Here is a 19064-nt window from a genome sequence, read left to right as displayed (position 1 = left end):
ATCCCTCATAGTTAATCACATAATTTTACCCATTCTTCAATTTAGAAAATTATGGAAAGCATATAATCTCCGTCCTTATAACATGACAATGGAAATCAATTACTTCATTTTTAAATTATGTTCAAGAATTGATTCAGAGCTTTACGTTCTTTTTCATTTTATAGATTTTCAATTATTAATTTCTTTACCTACATCTTTCTTCAAAAAAAAAAAAACAATGATGTGTTAAAAGGCATCTCAATCTATTTACTTCTCCAAACATGTTACGTTACCAACACCAGTTAGAGTGAGCAAAAGTAAATCATAGGTTAAGATTCAATCCAAGCTAATCATGAAGTTGCTCTGATTTAACTATTGTTGTTTTGCTTAACTTGATGATTATTCTTATATGTGGTATGAATCTTAAATTTTATGAAGTCTGTTATTGTAGTTCTTTTCTATTAATGTGTTCCAAATTCTTCTCTAATTGCACAGGTGAATAACTAGTTCCTCATTAATTTCTTGTTCTCGTGGTGATTTTGTCATATAGCAAGTTTAACTTCAAATTTGATAATTTGACGTTCTTATCCTTTTCTATATTTGTTGAAAAGAGCATATCACTAATAGGGGCAATATCTTCATGTTCTGGCGAAGGTAAGTGCAAAACTAAGTGAAATAACTATGATACCTAGATTGGTGGAAAAGAAAAATGTATGGCCTCCAAATAACCTGCTTACCTAAATTGTCAAAAGTGGAGGGTGAGTGTTTTTTTCTCCGGAAAGAATTGTTGGATGCAATAATGCTAAGACAAAGAAAATGCGGAAGACCGGCATCCCTGACTATGCAATAATATTCAGTCCTATTCCACTGAAAAAGGAAGCCAACTTCATTCGATACTAGGTTTACACAAACAAAAAACAGGAATGGAGGACGGTTTCTTGGCCATTTGCTTGAATTTTTGGAGGGAAAAGGTCTAAAATGTAACGTTGACCGTCACCCAAAGAAAGTTAACTTGAGAAAGCAATTTGAGAAATGAGAAATTACCAGAAAACTTCAGATTTGGACAACCATTAATTGGCAACATTTTCTTTACACAGTCAGTCTCTCCAATAAAATTGTGGATTTACCCAAGGTCATTACTTAGAAAATTATACGGGTATTTATTGATAACTAGAAAAAAGCACGTGCATTGCATGTGTATTTAAACAGTAGAATTAATCCAAGATATAGTTTATAGAAGGGGGCCAATTATAATACCAATACTATTATGATTGCCAAAATTTTAAACCTGAAAATGCAATTGCAAAGATGAATAGAAGATAGATAGATTTGCCTAAGTAAATCTAAGTGTCATGTTGGTCTCAAAAGTGCAAAGTTGGAAAGGCAAACTACTAAGCAATGCAGGTAAAGAAGCACTTTTGAAATCTATGGTTTTAGCCCTTCCATCATTTGCCATGTCTGTTTTTAAATTATATAGTAACATGTACAAAGAGTTAAGTGGTATCATGGCCAAATTTTGGTGGGCCAATGACCAACGGGGAAAACAAGATGCACCGGAAGAAGTGGCAAGGATAGCAACTTCTGGATTCATAGCTCCAAGGAGGCAGAGAGAATACTAAGTATCCCCATAAGCTTGGAAAACAGAGAGGACAACAACTTCTGGATTCATAGCTCAAATGGAAATTACTCTATGAGCTCAGCTTATAGGGTACAATCTAGTTATTAGCACTTCTGGATTCGATGCTTCAACATGGCACTTCTTGCCAAGCAGGCATGGATGACTCTTACTAGTTATTAGCCCCAATTTGTTAATGAACAAAGTGTTGAAAAGCAGATATTTCCCTCAGTCTGGTTCTCTGGATTCAAAACTCAAAGTGGGAGCATCATGGTTATGGCAAAGTCTTCACAGTTCCATACCTGTTGGAAACTTTTCAAAATTTGTATGATGTACATACATGTATTTAATGTATATTCATGTTTTTGGTACATGTATAGTATTGTGAATGTTTCTAAAATGTACATTCATTTATGAATGTATTCATATATATGGGAATCTTTGAATGAAAGGATAGATTCATGTTTTGATATGCATGAATTAAAGTACATGAATTTGTACACAATACTTTGAATCTAGTCATACAAGTATTTAATGAGTTCTTTTGTTTCTTAAACAATCTTCCTATATGAAGATGTCAAGTAGAGAATGGTTTGCTGCAGAAAATTACTTTCCTACTATTGTGTACTCTCTCAAAAGCACTCCATAGTTCACAAAAGGTTTGTCTTGCTTTGTGCAAGAGTTTAGGACAAACAAACTTCATCTTATCCTAAAGGATATTTGTCCAAGATTATTGCACATTATACCGGACAAATAAAGCCTAAAGGAAAGTGATATCTATCACGATTTGAAGCCAATTTTTGTCACAATATTTGCCAGTTCTTTGCAATTTTTCCAACAATACCTTTAATGTCTAGTGGCCTGAGGAAAGAACTAAGAAGTGGAGATGGCATATCGGTTAACATCTGGAATGATTGTTGGCTACCTAGAATTGACCGTGGAAAAATCTCATCATCAAGACCAGCCGGATGCACGGTGGAATGGGGTAGTGAACTGCTGCAATCTCTGCTCACACAGGAGGGAATTCAAAAAATCCAACAAATGCCAATATGAATGTTTGGTGGTAAAGATAAGTTCAAATGGCTCCACTCAACTATTGGCCTCTACACAACAAAATCCGGATATGTGGTTGAGAAAGCGAGATAGAAGGTCAAAGGAGCAAGCATGAAAGAGGAGGGCAATCCAGGCAGAAACAAAGAGCAGTCTAAACTACGGAATCAAATATGGAGCATGAACATTTGAAACACTTCCTATGGAAGTGCCTTCACAACATTCTACCTACTAACGAAGTGGTGTTTAGAAGAACAGGAAAAGGAAATGCTAGATTGAAATTACTGTGGAGAATCTAAAGAAACTCTGGAACATGCACTCTTATCGTACAAAGCTAGCTGGCTTGGAAATCCTCTCCAATAAAGTGGGATGGACTAGAGGAACAGAAATGGAATTTCTGGATTTGGTGGGAAACTATGCAATGTATTGAGATCCAAATATGATATGTTGAATTTTTTTTAAGCACTACATTAAAGTTCACATGTCTATTGCACTCCCTCTCCCTTTGCCTCTCCATATTAACCACACTAGTAATGTGTAGTTGTAGGCTTAGTGTTCTGGATCTACAAGAGGGTTCTAGCCTAAAGAAGAGGATAGCGGCAGGCCAAATAATGAAAGAGAGAAAATATTTGTAACACAAAGGCATAAATAGTAAGCAAAATAAATTCTCAACATAAATAGTAAGTAAAATAAATTGTCCGATGTCTCCAGAACCCATCTTAGCTAGTACGGATTTTAGTCGACTCTCAAACTTGGTCATATATATATATGTGATTTTGTGCCATGATCTGAGGATTGTGTGAGTTTTTAACGCTGTACATATTCCCTATGAATGTAATGTAATCAAGCCAAGACATATCTTTCCTCTTAGTGCGTCTGATGGCTGCTGTGAACATTCTGTCGGTGCTTGCGGGTGGGGCAGTAGTGTAATGTGGCACACACAATGGAAGGACTTATAAGTTGTAATGGGATATTTTAGAATTTTGAAAGATGTTGTGTACCAAAGAAAAAGCTTAATCATTTTTTTTAAAAAAATTATCTAAATAGATAGTTCCTGGTGATGACTCAAACAACCCATACTGAATTTTAAGAAACTTCCCATAAAAATCACATCCAACGGTAAGAAAAAATAGAGAAACCAGAAACTTCTTGAAGTAAAACTCCAAATTACTGAATCACATAGATTGTCAAAAGTATAGTGTAAGTGGCTTTTCTCCAGATGTAACCCAAAACCACCGAAAAAGAAAGAAAAGAATTATTGGATGCAGAGGACAAAGAAATAGTGGAAGTTGAACATCTTGTCCCGGATTCTTCAATTTTTAGTCCCATTTGACAGAAAAGAAAAACGAAAGTGAAAGAATCCAACTTGATGGAATGGTTGAAAATTGACTGATTTTTCCACATAATAAAACATGAAAAACCAAAAGGAACACTGGACGGTTCATCAGTTTCGGCTTGATTTTTCGACGGTTTACGATTTCAGCATATTAACGGCTGTACAAAAAAAAAGAGTCTAAAACGGAGTTGTGAATGACCAACCAAAGAAAATAAATGGAAGAGTAGTTTGAGAAAGGTTTTATTGAACAAGCGTTCGATAATACTCAACTAATCATGTGAATGCATACATTTACAATTATTGCCTACCTATGTATTTATGCACTTTCCCCGAACTTTACTTCTTCAAAACATTAACACCTGAACTCCATCTTAAGAGTGCCGACAGATAAAACAATCAAATCACAAAGATCAAAAGAAATTTCAATTGCGGTCTACTGATGTGCCAAAACAAACATGATAAAGATGTTGATGAGATAGTAAATTTTTATTTAGAATTACACAACAAAGATGCCATAGTTGTACAGCAGTCAAGATGCTATTATCGAAAGATGCATCTCAGTTGTATATATGTCCTAAATATGCAGTCTCGAGAGAGGAGGTGGCTTCCTGATCTTTGTGGCTTGCTCAAAGTCATATGCTATCTCTATCAGTTTTGGTTCTGATCCTTTTAGCCCTCCAAAAGAAATGCCATATGGGGTGCCATTAGTGTAATAACCTGCTGGAACATTTATGCCAGGGTATCCTCCGGCAGAAATAGCATATACAATATTGTCAGTAGGCGTCACTAAGGCATCCAATTTATTTTCCTTCATCAACTTCTCGAACCCATTTTTGGACGCTCTAGTTAAATTAAGCAGTAGTTGTCTTTCCATTCTGCCAATGCCATTGGTTTTCTCTGCTGCCTCAAATATATCTTGTCCGTACTTTTTTATCTTTTCCTGAAGCACACACAGTCGAATAGTCTGAGAGTATTGTGTCTCTAACAAAAGGCTATCGACAGAATTGAGCCTGTTGTTTACTTACCAACTTTGAGTGTTTCTTATTAAAGACTATTGCATCAGTTAGGGATCGCACGGGAGAGGTAATCAACTGCTTTAGATAAGCATTTAATGCCAGCTTGAATTCCACATTCATGGCTATGGATTGGTCATTCAACATTGAAGCTGTGATGTTATCGAAGCTGGCTGTATCCACAATGTCTACCAATACTGCACCTCGTTGCCTTGTTTTAGCCAAGACCTCAGAATACTGTGTTAGAACTTTTAACAGTGTTGAAATATGCTGACCAAATCTAACCAAAACAAGATTTTCTATTTGCTCTGTGAATCAACCAAGAAACATGCTGGAAGTTTTTTAATTGGGGCCTGCAGAGGCCCCGTCCTGGGCCTAGACACGTGGTAGCCCAGGTATGGCCGAGCTGGGCCTCGACCCCAGGCCCCTAGTAACCGTCCTGGGCCGCATCGCTGCTAGGGCTCCAGAGGGCTCAGGGGACCATCCCGCAGAGGTCGGAGGAAATCCCCCTCGCCGCGGGATAAGGGTTATCCCGGGCAAGTCCCGAAACGTACGGAGGTCGGACTCTCAGGAAGGTATAAATGGTAATGCACACCACTTACACAAGGTACGCTCACTATTGGCACATTACTCTCGACTGCTTAAATTCCCATAAACCTCATCCACCGGTGAACTAACTTGACCGTCGGAGTGCCCTCGGGGACGACTTCGAGGCCCCCTGTTAGATCACCCTGTTGTCCGTCTTGCAGGCTTGGGACCAGCTCTACCCATCAGTACACCGAGCTCATTAGTCCAGCTCGGTCCGGGGAAGCTCAGCGTTTCTTCAGTTGGCGCCGTCTGTGGGAACCGTAAGGTAATCAAGACTGTGTTGATGGCGAGAACGCGATCCAAGCGAACGATAGAGAGCACCGACCCTGGAGCCGGCGAAGGATCCCAGCGAATGGAGGCCGAGGCGGCTCGGGGTGCCGGGGGCTCAGCCCTCTCAGGGGAGCGGAGGCAGCAGATCTTCCAGTTCGTGACGGAGAATCTCCCCATGCTGGAAGACATTATCCGGCAGGCGAAGGAGGAGGGCGAAGCCGGTGGCGCACAGACCTCCAAGGCGAAGGGGAAAGAGAAAGAACCACTTCCGGACCCCTCGGAGGATGAGTCACGCGACCAGCCCCCCAGAAAGAAACGGCCACGGATTCCCCCTCGCCCCCGAGTCTCGGTGGTCGGGGACAGCGAGAGATACTCCCGCGACCGGCCCGCGGGGAGCCGTCCAAGAGACCCCTCCCCACGGAAACCTACGCGGAATGGGCTCGAGCGTTCCCCGGCTCGGTCTGTGAAGAGCCGGCCGCGCGCCCTACCCCCGTGGAAACCTGTCCGAGACGAACTCGAGCAGATCTTGCGGCCGCAGTTGTACAAGGACAACTACACCACCTCGCCCTTTCCCCGGGAAATAGAGGATTACCCCCTATTTCGGAGATTCAAGATCCCGAACATTGAGATGTATGATGCTTCAACCGACCCGGAAGACGACCTCTTGGTCTTCCTGACGCACATGCGTCTGCAAACAGCCGCGAATGAGATCCGCTGCAAGACCTTCCCCATGTTCTTAAAGGGGAAGGCTCGGCTCTGGTTCCAAGGTCTGGCACCAGGGTCTATCCGGAGTTTCCCTGAATTGGCCAGATAGTTCGTAACCCAATTCGTTTCCTCGAAAACTTACTCGAAGAATGCAACTCACCTAATGGCTATCAGGCAGAGGCTCGACGAGTCCCTGAGAAATTTCATGACCCGTTTCAACGCGGAGAGTTTACAGGCCAGGGACAAAGACGAAAAGTTGGTCATGGCCGCCTTCACGAATGGGCTCAGGGTAGAGGAGCTCTTCTATAACTTGGCCGAGAAGCCTACTGAAATCTGGAGGAGCTCCTGACCAGGGCGCACGCGGCCGCTAATGCGGAGGAGGCAGGCCGTCTGAAGAAAGAGTCAGATCGGGAGCTCGGAAATCGGAGGGGACGGGGAAACCCCCCTGAAAGCAAGGATGGTTCGGCCAGGAAAAACGTCTTTGACCGGCTCTCGAGGGAGAAAGCCCCTGCTCCGCCACCACTCCCGGGGAAAGGCTACACCCCATTGACTCGGCCTAGGGCCCAGATCCTGGCTGTTATGGAGGCGGAAGGCCTGGGAGGTCGGCCGCCCAAGATGGGGACACCTCGAAACAAGAGGAACCAGGACCGGTACTGCGCTTTCCACCGCGACGTCGGACACGACACGGAGGGGTGTTGGGCCCTGCGGAAGGAGATCGAAAATCTGATCCAGTGCGGTTTCCTGGGGCGATTCGTGCGGCAAGGTTGCCCCGGCCAGGAGCCCGGGCACACCTACCGCGGAGACCGGGGCGAAGGCCGGAGTCGCGACCGTCCTGAGCGGCGTGACCTGCGTCGGGGCGGCTCCCCCGACCAGGACACCCAGAACCCGGCGGGAGTGATAAACACCATCGCCGGGGGCTCCACCGGGGGAGACAGTCACACAGCTCGGAAGAACAGGCGACCTCCCCCTGAGGGGGATGACTCCCTGAAACGGCTGCGCATGGACGAGGAGATCACTTTTGGGCCAAGGGATGCAGTCCCCCTAGCGTCTGGGAACCATGAGGCCATCGTGATAGACATTGTTACCAACAACTACCGGGTGAAGAAGGTATATGTCGACCAGGGAAGTGCGGTCGACATCATGTTCTATCGGGTGTTCAAGGAGCTCGGCTTGGAGGACGGGCAGCTGACCCCAGTTCGGACACCACTGATGGGCTTCACCGGACCCCCTATCAACCCGGAGGGAATGATCACCCTGATGGTCACGGTAGGGCAGGCCCCCAAATGCCGGACCATCCCTATCAACTTCGTGGTGGTCAAGCAACAATCCCCGTATAACGTGTTCTTGGGTCGGCCTGCCTTGAACGCTCTCCGAGCTATCCCCTCGACGCTCCACCTCAGCGTCAAATTCCCCACTCCGGGAGGAATAGCCGAGGTACGCGGTGATCCAGAGGTGGCCCGAGCTTGCTACTTGGCCATACTTCAAGGACGGGAGAAGGTGGTCGCCCAAACGACCTGCCTGGAGCCCTACATTTCGGGGGAGGAAATCCGGCAGTTGGGCACCCAGGACGAGATAGAGGAGTTCCCCTTGAGGGAGGACCGGCCCGACCAGGTGATCCGCATCGACTCGCTGCTACCCTTTGAGGAGAAGGAGGGTTTGAAGGCCCTGTTAAGGGAATACTCTCAGGTCTTCGCGTGGACGGTTGAGGACATGCCTGGGATTCCGACCGACCTGGCCGTCCACCACCTCAACGTGGATCCTCGCTTCAAGCCAGTGAAGCAAAAGAAGAGGAGTTTCACCCCAGAAAAGAATGAGGTGATTAAGAAAGACGTCGGAAAACTGCTGGAGCCTAAGATCATCCTGGAGGTCTACTACCCGACCTGGTTGGCAAACCCGGTATTGGTTAAGAAAGAGGACCAGACCTGGAGGATGTGCGTGGACTTCACGGATCTCAACAAAACCTGTCCAAATGACTGTTTTCCTCTGCCGAGAATCTACAGGTTAGTAGATTCTACTGTGGGATTTGATGTCTTGTGTTTTCTGAATGCCTTCAAGGGGTGCCACCAGATAGAGATGGCTGAGGAGGACCGGGAAAAGACCTCCTTCATCACCGAGGAAGGAACCTACTGCTACCGGACTATGCCGTTTGGCCTGAAGAACGCGGGAGCCACTTACCAGCGTCTGGTCAACAAACTGTTCCAGAATCAGATCGGCAGGAGCATGGAAGTCTACATAGATGACATGATCGTCAAGAGCCGAACTGATCAGCAGCTCATCCCCGACCTGAGGGAGATCCTGAGCATCCTGCGGGAGAGCCGGATGCGATTGAATCCGAAGAAGTGTACCTTCGGGGTTAGGTCGGGGAGGTTCCTGGGATTCTTGGTGTCTCGAGACGGGATCCGGGCCAACCCGGATAAGCTCCAGGCTATCATAGACATGGCCCCCTCGAGGAGCGTAAAGGAGGTCCAGCGGCTAAAAGGAAGGATGGCCGCCCTGAACAGATTCCTCTCGCGTTCCGCGGTCCGGGGGCTGCCCTTCTTCCGGATCTTGAAAACTCCCAAGGACTTTCAATGGATTGCAGAGTGCCAGAAAGCCTTCGCCGACCTGAAGGCCTACCTGGCTGAGCTGCCCACTCTGACCGCCCCGGAGCAGGGGGAGACCTTGTTCCTATACCTGTCCGCTTGCAACGAGGTCGTCAGCGCGGTCTTGTTGCGGGAGGATGGAGGGACTCAGAGGCCGGTATACTACGTCAGCCGTGCTTTGCAGGGGCCGGAAACGCGGTACACGCCGGCAGAGAAACTGGTCCCCGCCTTGGTGCACGCGGCCCGTAAGCTCCGACCTTACTTCCAGGCCCACAGCATCGTCGTCATGACGGATCAGCCCCTACGGCAGATACTTACAAAGCCCAAGGTCTCGGATAGAATGACCAAGTGGGCCGTTGAACTGGCCAAGCACGCCATCGGCTATCAGCCTCGCACCGCTATCAAGGCTCAGGCCTTGGCGGACTTCCTCGCTGAGGGGGCTAGCTTGGCCATCACCAGGCAGAGCTCTCCGCCCAGTAAGTCGCGGTCGGGAGAGCCTTGGATCCTGTTCGTAGATGGGGCCTCGAGTAAGGAAGGGAGCGGAGCTGGCCTGTTGTTCATCTCGCCTACCGGGGAGGAGCTCACCTACGCCCTCCGATTTGACTTCCCCGCATCCAACAATGAAGTCGAGTACGAGGCCTTGCTTATAGGATTGCGGATAGCCCACCAGATGGGTATAACCGCGATCAAAGTCCGGAGCGACTCCCAGCTCGTCGTCCTCCAAGTTCACGGGGAATACGAAGCCAAGGAGGATATCATGAAGAAATACCTGGCCAAGGTACGGGAGGCAATAGCCCTATTCGATACTTTTGAAATCGAGCGGGTGCCGAGATCCCAGAACAAGCGCGTGGACGCCCTGTCAAAACTGGCATCCTCCTCATTTGCCCACCTGAGTAAGGAAGTCTTGGTAGAGGTGGTCAAGCAAAAGAGCATTGATCGGGTCCAGGTCTTGGCCATAGACAGCTCGGCCACCTGGATGACCCCCCTGATGAACTTCCTCAGCTCCGGTGTCCTGCCCGAAGACAAAGCGGAAGCTCGCCGACTCCAGCTCAAGGCTGCCAATTACGCCTACGCTGGTGGGACCCTCTACCGGAGGTAGTATCTGTCCCCCTGACTAAAGTGCGTGACTCCAGAGGAAGGCGATTACGTCATTCGTGAAGTTCACGAGGGCTTATGTGCGGCCCATGTGGGGTCCCGAGTACTGGCCAAAAAGTGCCTTCTCCTGGGCTACTATTGGCCCTCGGTGTTCCAAGATGCAGCGGCCCTGGTTCAGAAGTGCCGAGCTTGCCAGGTGCACGCCCCACTGCGCCATCAGCCAGCCCGGGAAATGGTCCCCATCCATAGCCCCTGGCTCTTCGCCCAGTGGGGGATAGATCTCTTGGGTCCTTTCCCTCGAGCCCCGGGGAGATACGAGCACCTCGTGGTGGCCGTCGACTACTTCACAAAGTGGATGGAAGCGGAACCTCTGGCCACTATCTCTGGGAGGGTAATTCAAAAATTCTTCTGGAAAAACATAGTCTGCCGCTTCGGGATTCCGCATGTCTTGATATTCGACAACGGGCGCCAGTTCACCGAGAACCCCTTCAAGAGCTGGTGTGTCGAGCTCGGGATCAACCAGCACTTCACATCGGTCGGCCACCCCTAGGCCAACGGCCAGGTGAAAAATGCTAACCGAACCATTTTGCGGGGACTGAAAACCAGGTTGGAACTAGCCCAGTCTAACTGGCTCGAGGAACTTCCTAGTGTCCTCTGGGCTTACCGCACTACGCCCAGGACGGCTATCCACGAGACCCCGTTCTCCTTGACTTATGGGGTAGAGGCGGTGGTGCCTGCAGAGGTCGGACTCCCCTCACCTTGAACACAGAATTTCGTCGCGTCGGCCAATGAAGAGGAGCTACGGTGCAACTTGGACATGTTGGAGGTTAAGCGTGAGGAGGCGGCGATACGGATGGCTAGGTACAAAAGCCAGTTCGCTCGCTATCACAACGCAAAAGTAAGAAACATGCAGTATCGGCCGGGAGACTTTGTCTTAAGAAAGAACTCGGTCAGCAGGGCTCACGGCTCCAACAAGCTCGACCCAAATTGGGAAGGACCATACCAGGTCCTCGAAGCGAGCCGAGCTGGTTACTGCAAGCTCGCGAAGATGGATGGATCAGAGGTACCCCGTACTTGGCACTTCTCCAATCTGCGACTGTTCGTAGCGTAGGTTAGACCAGGGTGTTTGGCTGTCTGTTCTTTGGAATCTAAATTTCAATTTTGTCATTCAATAAATGTTCTACTTTCAAGTTTTAAATTCATTCTGATATTTTGCCTTTTTAAGTTCGAATCCTACACTAGCACACTCAGCGCTCCCTCACTCAGTGTCCTAGTGGGGGGCTAGGGGGATGAAAGGTAATGGATGTGATGCCTTTAAAAGTGCGGGAGTGCTCGACCGCAAGAGGTCGGCAAAACTTCAAAGCAGATGGTCGAACCGAGGAGGTCGGCATGGTCAGGGATGCTCGACCCCAGGAGGTCGGCACGAATGAAAACTTTGAAGTCTGAAAGTTCAACGCTTGACCCAGGAGGTTGGCGGGAATGCCTTCAAAGTGTGATGCTCGACCCCAAGAGGTCGGCACAGGTTAAAACTTCAAAGTGGAGGCGTGACCCCAAGAGGTCACCACGGCTCCAAAGGTTAGAGTCTGTGGGTTCCACGTTCGACCCAGGAGGTCGGCATGAATACCTCTAAGGCTCGACCCAGGAGGTCGGCACGGCTCTAAGACCTTAGGACTTGAAGGTCCGACGATGCTCGACCCCAAGAGGTCGGCGCGGGGCGAACTATTCTGGGTTGGTTAGAATTCGGGAGTTCGACGCTCGACCCAGGAGGTCGGCATGAACACCTTCAAAATCGGACGTTCGACCCAGGAGGTCGGCAGAAATATCCTTACAGTTTGGTGCTCAGCCCCAAGAGGCTGGCACGTTCCCTTGATAGGTCTATTTGGTACTCGACCCGGGAGGTCGGCACCAGGTTTTAATAGTCTGATTGCCTTTGGCAATTTAGCTGTGGGATTAAAAAGGGGATATATCCGGTGCTCAACCCAGGAGGTCGGCACACGGCTTTGGTTGCTAAAGTTGGGCGAAGGCGAGAATTGCAAGGAAATGTCCTTCGAGTTTTATATATGCATTCAAAGCCTATCTATTACAAAGCTTCTAAGTCGGTAGTCTCCTTCGAGTTTCATATATGCATTCGAAACCTATCTATTACAAAGCCTACCGGGCTATAAGAGAAAGACAGTTCGGTCCCTATTCTTCTTGATGACAGCCTGCTTAGAGCAGGGGCTAAAGGTACATCTTAAACATGTTGAGAGGCGTATGGTGAAGGCTATTCAAGGTAGCCGCAAAGGCCCTGGGGCAGGGGACCTATCCATCTCGGATGGACCTTCGAGAGCATTTTCAACTGGAGCATGGTCACATCCTTATAAGAAGATGGAAAGGGTTTCTGGAGTGTTCGCCGCCCTAGGCTACCGGCTCCTTCCCGGGAGCTCTGCCGGAAGCTTCATCCTCCTCCAGGGGAACCTCCGCCAGGTCGACTCCCACATCACTCTTGCCCGCTAGCTCCTTCAGGGCATGCCCCTTGCAATACCCGTCAAAGAGCCAGTCTACCTTCTCCTCGGCTTTAGGGTTGTACTCCTTAAAAGCGGCCAAGTCGAAGCCAGGCAGGCCGAGCTCCTTGACCTTATCCAGAGCTCGCGTGAAGCCGATCTGGAGAATGGGCTCGTTGAGAAGGGCGACGTCCTCGGTAAACTGTTCGGAGGAGATGAACTCCCGAACAGCCTTCTTCCGCTCCCGGCTGACGGTGCCGGAGAGCTCGATGGAGTGGTTTTCCTTCAGCTTGACCACGCCGGCCTTCTCTTGGTCGAGCTCCGACCTAGCGGAGGCGAGCTGGACCTGAGCCGTTTCTAGCCCTTTCTCGACCTTGCCCAATTTGGCCTTAAGGGAGTCCACCTCCTTAAGGGCCTGGGTAAGCCTCTGCTCTGTCTCCTGATTCTTCTTTTGCAATTTCTTCAAGTCGGGAGACAGCTCGGAGAGGCGGGTCTCCAGGGCAGCGCCGGCGGCGTTGGCCTGAGGAGGAAAGAAAGCAGGTTAGCGCGTCACGCTATCCAGCCAAAACGCAGAGGCGCAACTGGCCCAAGGGCTAGAAAACTTACTTGAGCCTGGGCGGTGTAATACGCGTCTTGGAGCTCGGAGGGGCTTGCCAACTCCATCCACCTCTTGTCGCGTGGGAGGACCGAGCCAGCAATCAGCTCGCGGGCCACCTCGGGAAACTTGGCCCGGTCGTTGATAGAGAGCCCCCAGGACGGGTAGAAGTGGCGAGGGTCGTGCATAGTGGGGGCCTGACCCGGCTTCAAGGGGGCTATGTGGCGGAAGTGCCACAAGCTCGGGGGAGGTGACTCCCGAGTATGCTTCTCAGTGGAGCCAACGCCCAGATGGACTGGGCCTCCCCATGTCAGCGCGGGGGGGCTGTGCTGGAACCAGCGCGAGCCTCTTTCCGGGCTGGGAGGGCTCGTCCCCTCGACCCCTCTTCTGCCCGGTCGCCTTCTTCTTGTTGTTGGTGGCCTTCTTGGAGGGGGAGGAGGTGTTCTGCGCTTCCTTCTGGGGGGCTTGGTCGCCTCCCGGGGACGGAGCAACCCCAGGGGCCTCCTTGGCCGCCTCTGGCTGAGGGGTGGGGGTAGCCTCCTCAGTGGACGCGCCCAGCAGCTTGGAGAGCCTCCTCACTGCAATTGACATCACCAGGTCAGCCAAAACAGGTCAGTTAAGAGATCGTAATGTATGACATGTATATAAATGTGACAAGCTACAGGGACAGAGTCGGCGTTACAAGCATCAAGGTCGGTTTTGGAGGCCACCACCTCTCCGGAGGACCCGGACAACGTCCCCATCAACCCGGCTGCAGAAATCTGCTCGGTGGAGAACTTGGTGGCATGGAGTTTCACCTTGGAGCTCACCAGCTGGATGAGGGTCTCTGAGTCCAGGTCCTCCGGGTAGGGATCGGATTTCACCTCCCCGACGTTCCACACGGTGGCTTCACGGCCGATGGATTTGACAAAAAAGAAGTCCCCTTTCCAGTTCTTGATGGAAGAGGGGAACCCGTAGAACAGGTCCTGGGTGCCCTTGTCCCCCCGACCTTGGTTCCCGGTCCGGCGGGAGAAGTAATACCACCCAGGAAGGGTGAACTTGAGGATGTAGGCAGCTCGGAAGAGGGAGAGAGAGTAGGGGATGGAGCAGACTTGGCAGTAGATCAGAAATCCTATGATGATTCTAATCGAATTAGGATGAACTTGGGTGATCCTGAGCCCCCAATAGCTCAAGATCTCAGCCAGGGCTGAAGGTATTGGTAGTCGGAGCCCCCTAAGCAGCTGCTCCTTGTAGATGGCTACAAAGTCAGGGGGAGGTCGGCTGGCTCGGTCGTTGGGCCCGGCAGCCCTTGGCTCGAAGGCCGGAGGGATGGAGAAGGACCCGACTAGCTCGGCCACCGCCTCGGGTGAGATGGTGACCTCTTCGTGGTCGGGGCGACCGAAGTCGAGCTCGGCATCGTCCTCCTGCTCGGGGGAATGAGTCTCCTCGGAGGAGTCCCTATCCTCCCCGGCTCCCCCCTGGGCTCCGCCGGGAGAGTCGTGCGGGGACTTGGGGGAGGGAACGGACGTGGCCTGTTTCTCGATGAGGGCGTCAAGTTCGGCCGCCTCTTCAGGGCTCGAGCAGAAGGGGAGTGAGTGGAAAGAGAGCTCATGATGGCTATGGGCTCGAGGAGGTCGGGATTGGAAGCGGAAGAAGAAGAAAGAGGAGGGGGTGAAGACGAAGATGGAGATGCAGATGGGGAGGAAGACGAAGAAATGACAATCTGGGGGGCTCTACGCCGGGAAAGGATCTGAGATGCGGTGGAAGTGACGCCAGAATGATTCGACATAAAAAGCAGAGAGTGCCTAAGGAGGAGGAAAAAGTGAAGGGGGAAGGGACAAGACTTACTGATGACTGGAGCAGGAAAAGGATGAAGGAGTCGCCGGAATCTGGGCACAGAAAGCCGGAAGTCTCTTTACTGGGAAATGGAAATGCGCGAAGAAATGAGAAAATGGCAAATAGAGTCGAGTGGAGTCTGATAACTCCCATTTATAGGGGGCAAAATGGGGGGGAAACAGTTGCTTGAATTTGAACCGTCTCATGTGAACACATTTAATGAGGGTACGGAGACCGAAGGGACGCGACAACTGAAAGGACGTGGGCGCGGCTTCCCTATGCCAGCACTGTACCGGAGGTGACCTTGGCAGAGCAGTGCGCGGCGCCGGCCTCCCAACGTGGCAGGGGTAGATTAGGTCTGCCTGTCAGCCCTACCTAATCTAGGGGGCTAGTGCAGAGGCCCCGTCCTGGGCCTATACACGTGGCAGCCCAGGTATGGCCGAGCTGGGCCTCGACCCCAGGCCCCTGGTAACCGTCCTGGGCCGCGTCGCTGCTAGGGCTCCAGAGGGCCCAGGGGACCATCCCGCAGACGTCGGAGGAAATCCCCCTCGCCGCGGGATAAGGGCTATCCCGGGCAAGTCCCGAAACGTACGGAAGTCGGACTCTCAGGAAGGTATAAATGGTAATGCACACCACTTACACAAGGTAGGCTCACTATTGGCACATTACTCTCGGCTGCTTAAATTCCCGTAAACCTCATCCACCGGTGAACTAACTTGACCGTCGGATTGCCCTCGGGAACGACCTTGGGGCCCCCTGTTAGATCACCCTGTTGTCTGTCTTGCAGGCTTGGGACCAGCTCTACCCATCAGCACACCGAGCTCATTAGTCCAGCTCGGTCCAGGGAAGCTCAGCGCTTCTTCAGGGCCCAAATGCAAAGTGATCAAAATTCAATTCAAAGTACAAACAGAAAATTTTGTGGTAGTTAGTCATTCTGCTCCTTTATAACTTTACAGAAATGTTCACATGCATCCCAGATCGATCACGATGATCTTTCTCTGGGCACCCAATGTAAGATTTCAATTAGGTATAGTAGAACTTTAAAGGTTATGCTAGTGAACTCACTTTAGAATGTGGAAGTGAGGTTCAAAAGCTTTCAATTCTTCGGAGGAGTTGCTGAATCCTACAAAGGAGTACCTTGGAATCCCCAGTCTCTTTCCCTTAATTCCATTAGACTTAAGAAATTGCAAATAGCCTCCACGAGGAATATACTTGGAAGCTTTTTTGGTTGCTACTGCATCATCAGGATCAAATCCAACAATGGGCGTCCAGAACATACACTGCATCAGAGACAGTCCGGCATATCGGCCTGTTCTGCCCCATAAAGGAATTGTTATGATTTTGTATCAATTTACTAATAGTTTCTTTGTCATCTTTGAGTTCTAATTTCAAGTTTATACTATATGGCGATGAAATACAAGTAAATTAATCATCTTTCATTACCCAACAGTATTCTGTCGAGGCGAGATGGGGACAACACCTGCTCGACTTGTGAGCCCTACAGTAGGTTTGATTCCCACAACCGAATTAGAACTAGAAGGGCATAAAATGGATCCAGATGTTTCTGTACCCAGTGTAACTGCAGCCATATTTGCTGCTACTGATGTTACAGAACCGGTGCTTGAGCCACATGGATCAGTAGATTAGGTATGGATTCTACATCGAATCAGATCCACAATATGGAATTATATATCTGTATAGGAAATTCTAATTGATCTGGAAATGCTGCATAGGAAATCAACTTTTTGTTTCCTAAGCTACAAATTATTGAAAAAATAGAACAAGAAAAAAAAAGGAAACTTCTGACTCAAATAGTGGCATGGAAGTTTGGAAATTCAGTTGAAGCATATGAGCAACTCACCACACTTTGGCCACGTCTAGCATTCCAACCATTAGGCACATTGTTTGACCTGTATGCAGCCCATTCTGTCATGCTAGCCTTTCCTAATATGATAGCACCAGCCCTCCTTAGCTTCTTAACCACCCCAGCATCCCGAGGTACAATTGATCCTAGAAGTGCATAAGATCCAGCTGTAGTGTTAAGCTTATCCTTGGTTGCAATGTTGTCTTTGAGCAGAATCGGAATACCAGCCAGTCCTGTCACCGATCCTGGCTTCTTAGCCTTTCAATCCTGGTCTGCCTTGTGGGCTAAATGTAGAGCATCCGGATTCACTTCTATGACTCCATTAAGAACTGGATTTAGTCTCCTAATCTCTTTGAGGTAGAATTTAACTAATTCCTGAGAAGTGAGTCTGTTATGATCCAAGGCAATCCGAATATCATGCACAGTAGCTTCTCTGAATGAGAAGGGACTTCCCTCAGCATTATGATTGAGGCCGAGAATAGTAATACTCAAAAAAAGTAGCAGCGGTATATCCATATGGATTTCTATACTGTAATATCTTTGAGAGAAACTTGTTTCTTGCTTTTTCTTTCTGTGATATTCTAAGCTACTGATAACTAGGTACTATTTCTCCATGTGGTACAGTCGGACGATTTCATCCTCTATTGTTGCTTGCCTGGCCATGTTTTCTATGATAAAGACTCTGTTGACTGTGACTTTTGGAGAAAAACATAAATGAATAAAGGACAAGTTACTCGTAACTTCGTGCCTTTTTTTATCCCATGATGCCACATGATACCTTAAAGTATCAAAATATTTACATAATACCCTATGAATTTTTTGTAAAGTGGTATTTTGACAAAAAAAAAAGTTTTTGTAATGTCCACTTTGCATAAAATTATAGGAAAATTATGTGAATAAATACAAAATCACAAAGGATTCAAATAGATATTTATGCAATACGTTTAGGGTCAAATGAATATATAAGCAAAATCATAGGTAGATTAAGTGGTTATTATAATTTCATTGCATTTACTTCTAGAACACGTCTCAATCAATAACAGTATACCTGACAATTGGCGGATTGGGCGGGTTTTGGGCGAGTTAATACTGGATTTTCACTTAAATGGGTTATATCCAACCCGCCCAACTTTAGATTGGGTTAATTTTGGGTTGGGTCATATTGGGTTATCTCAAACCCATGACCCAATATATTAATTAATACATTTTAATACATAAACTTTTTCACATACATTTTAACATACAAAAATGATTTTTTTCACACACATAAACACATTTTCACATACATAAATGTATTTTCACACACACTTACTTCTTAAGTTCCTTGAAAACACATAAATAGAACAATATTTTATATTGTTTGTATTGTGAATTTTAGATAATAAATTGTACATCTAAATAGACTAGCTAAAAAAATTGTTTACTTTATACTTTTTAATACTACTAATTGATTGAAACTTATTAAATGACAGGAGACATTACTACATTTTGGTATTTGGACTTGGTAATTAAGAGGGAAAATTAATTGTCTTGCTGATTCCAAGCTTCTCATGAAGTTGAAGATTGGAGGTATTTGCTTTAGACGAAATGAAATTGTTGGACTAGTCATGCTCAAGTTGCCATAATTAATCAAAACAAAATAAAATCCGCAAGTCAACTATATGATTCGAAGTTAATATCATGATCTATATACATATAATATATATTAGAAGGTATTTTTTTATTGATTTGATATAGTTAGATAATTCATCACCTGATTAATTAGAATCATCTAGGATCAGACTTGATGCTATGGTCATATTAATCTTTTAGGATTACCACAGCTCTGATATAAAGCAGAAAATATTATACGCTTGTAAAACTGGTATTGGTCCCCAAAATTTTTTTAAGGAAAATCCCAAACTTTTTAAGAAATAAATGAGAGGAGAATTCATGAACTATTCTGACATTTTTACCACATTGGGATCGCATTATTTTGAATTATTGAAAAATTAGGCTGATACAAAGTAAGCTTTTGTTTGTAAATTTGAAGAATCCGAAATTATATAATGCTAAAAGGTTAAAAAAGAAATTT

General features: G+C 47.7%; 1 pseudogene; it reads right to left on the bottom strand.

Moving 5' to 3' along the window:
* Positions 1-4498: 4498 nt before the first annotated feature.
* On the bottom strand, positions 4499-17545 carry LOC113762052 (annotated as a pseudogene).
* Positions 17546-19064: the final 1519 nt, after the last annotated feature.

This window comes from Coffea eugenioides, chromosome 2 (assembly GCF_003713205.1).
Source record: "Coffea eugenioides isolate CCC68of chromosome 2, Ceug_1.0, whole genome shotgun sequence".
NCBI classification, from domain to species: domain Eukaryota; kingdom Viridiplantae; phylum Streptophyta; class Magnoliopsida; order Gentianales; family Rubiaceae; genus Coffea; species Coffea eugenioides.
Note: the sequence above shows the minus strand (reverse complement) of the source record. Positions and strands in the feature narration are given on the sequence as shown.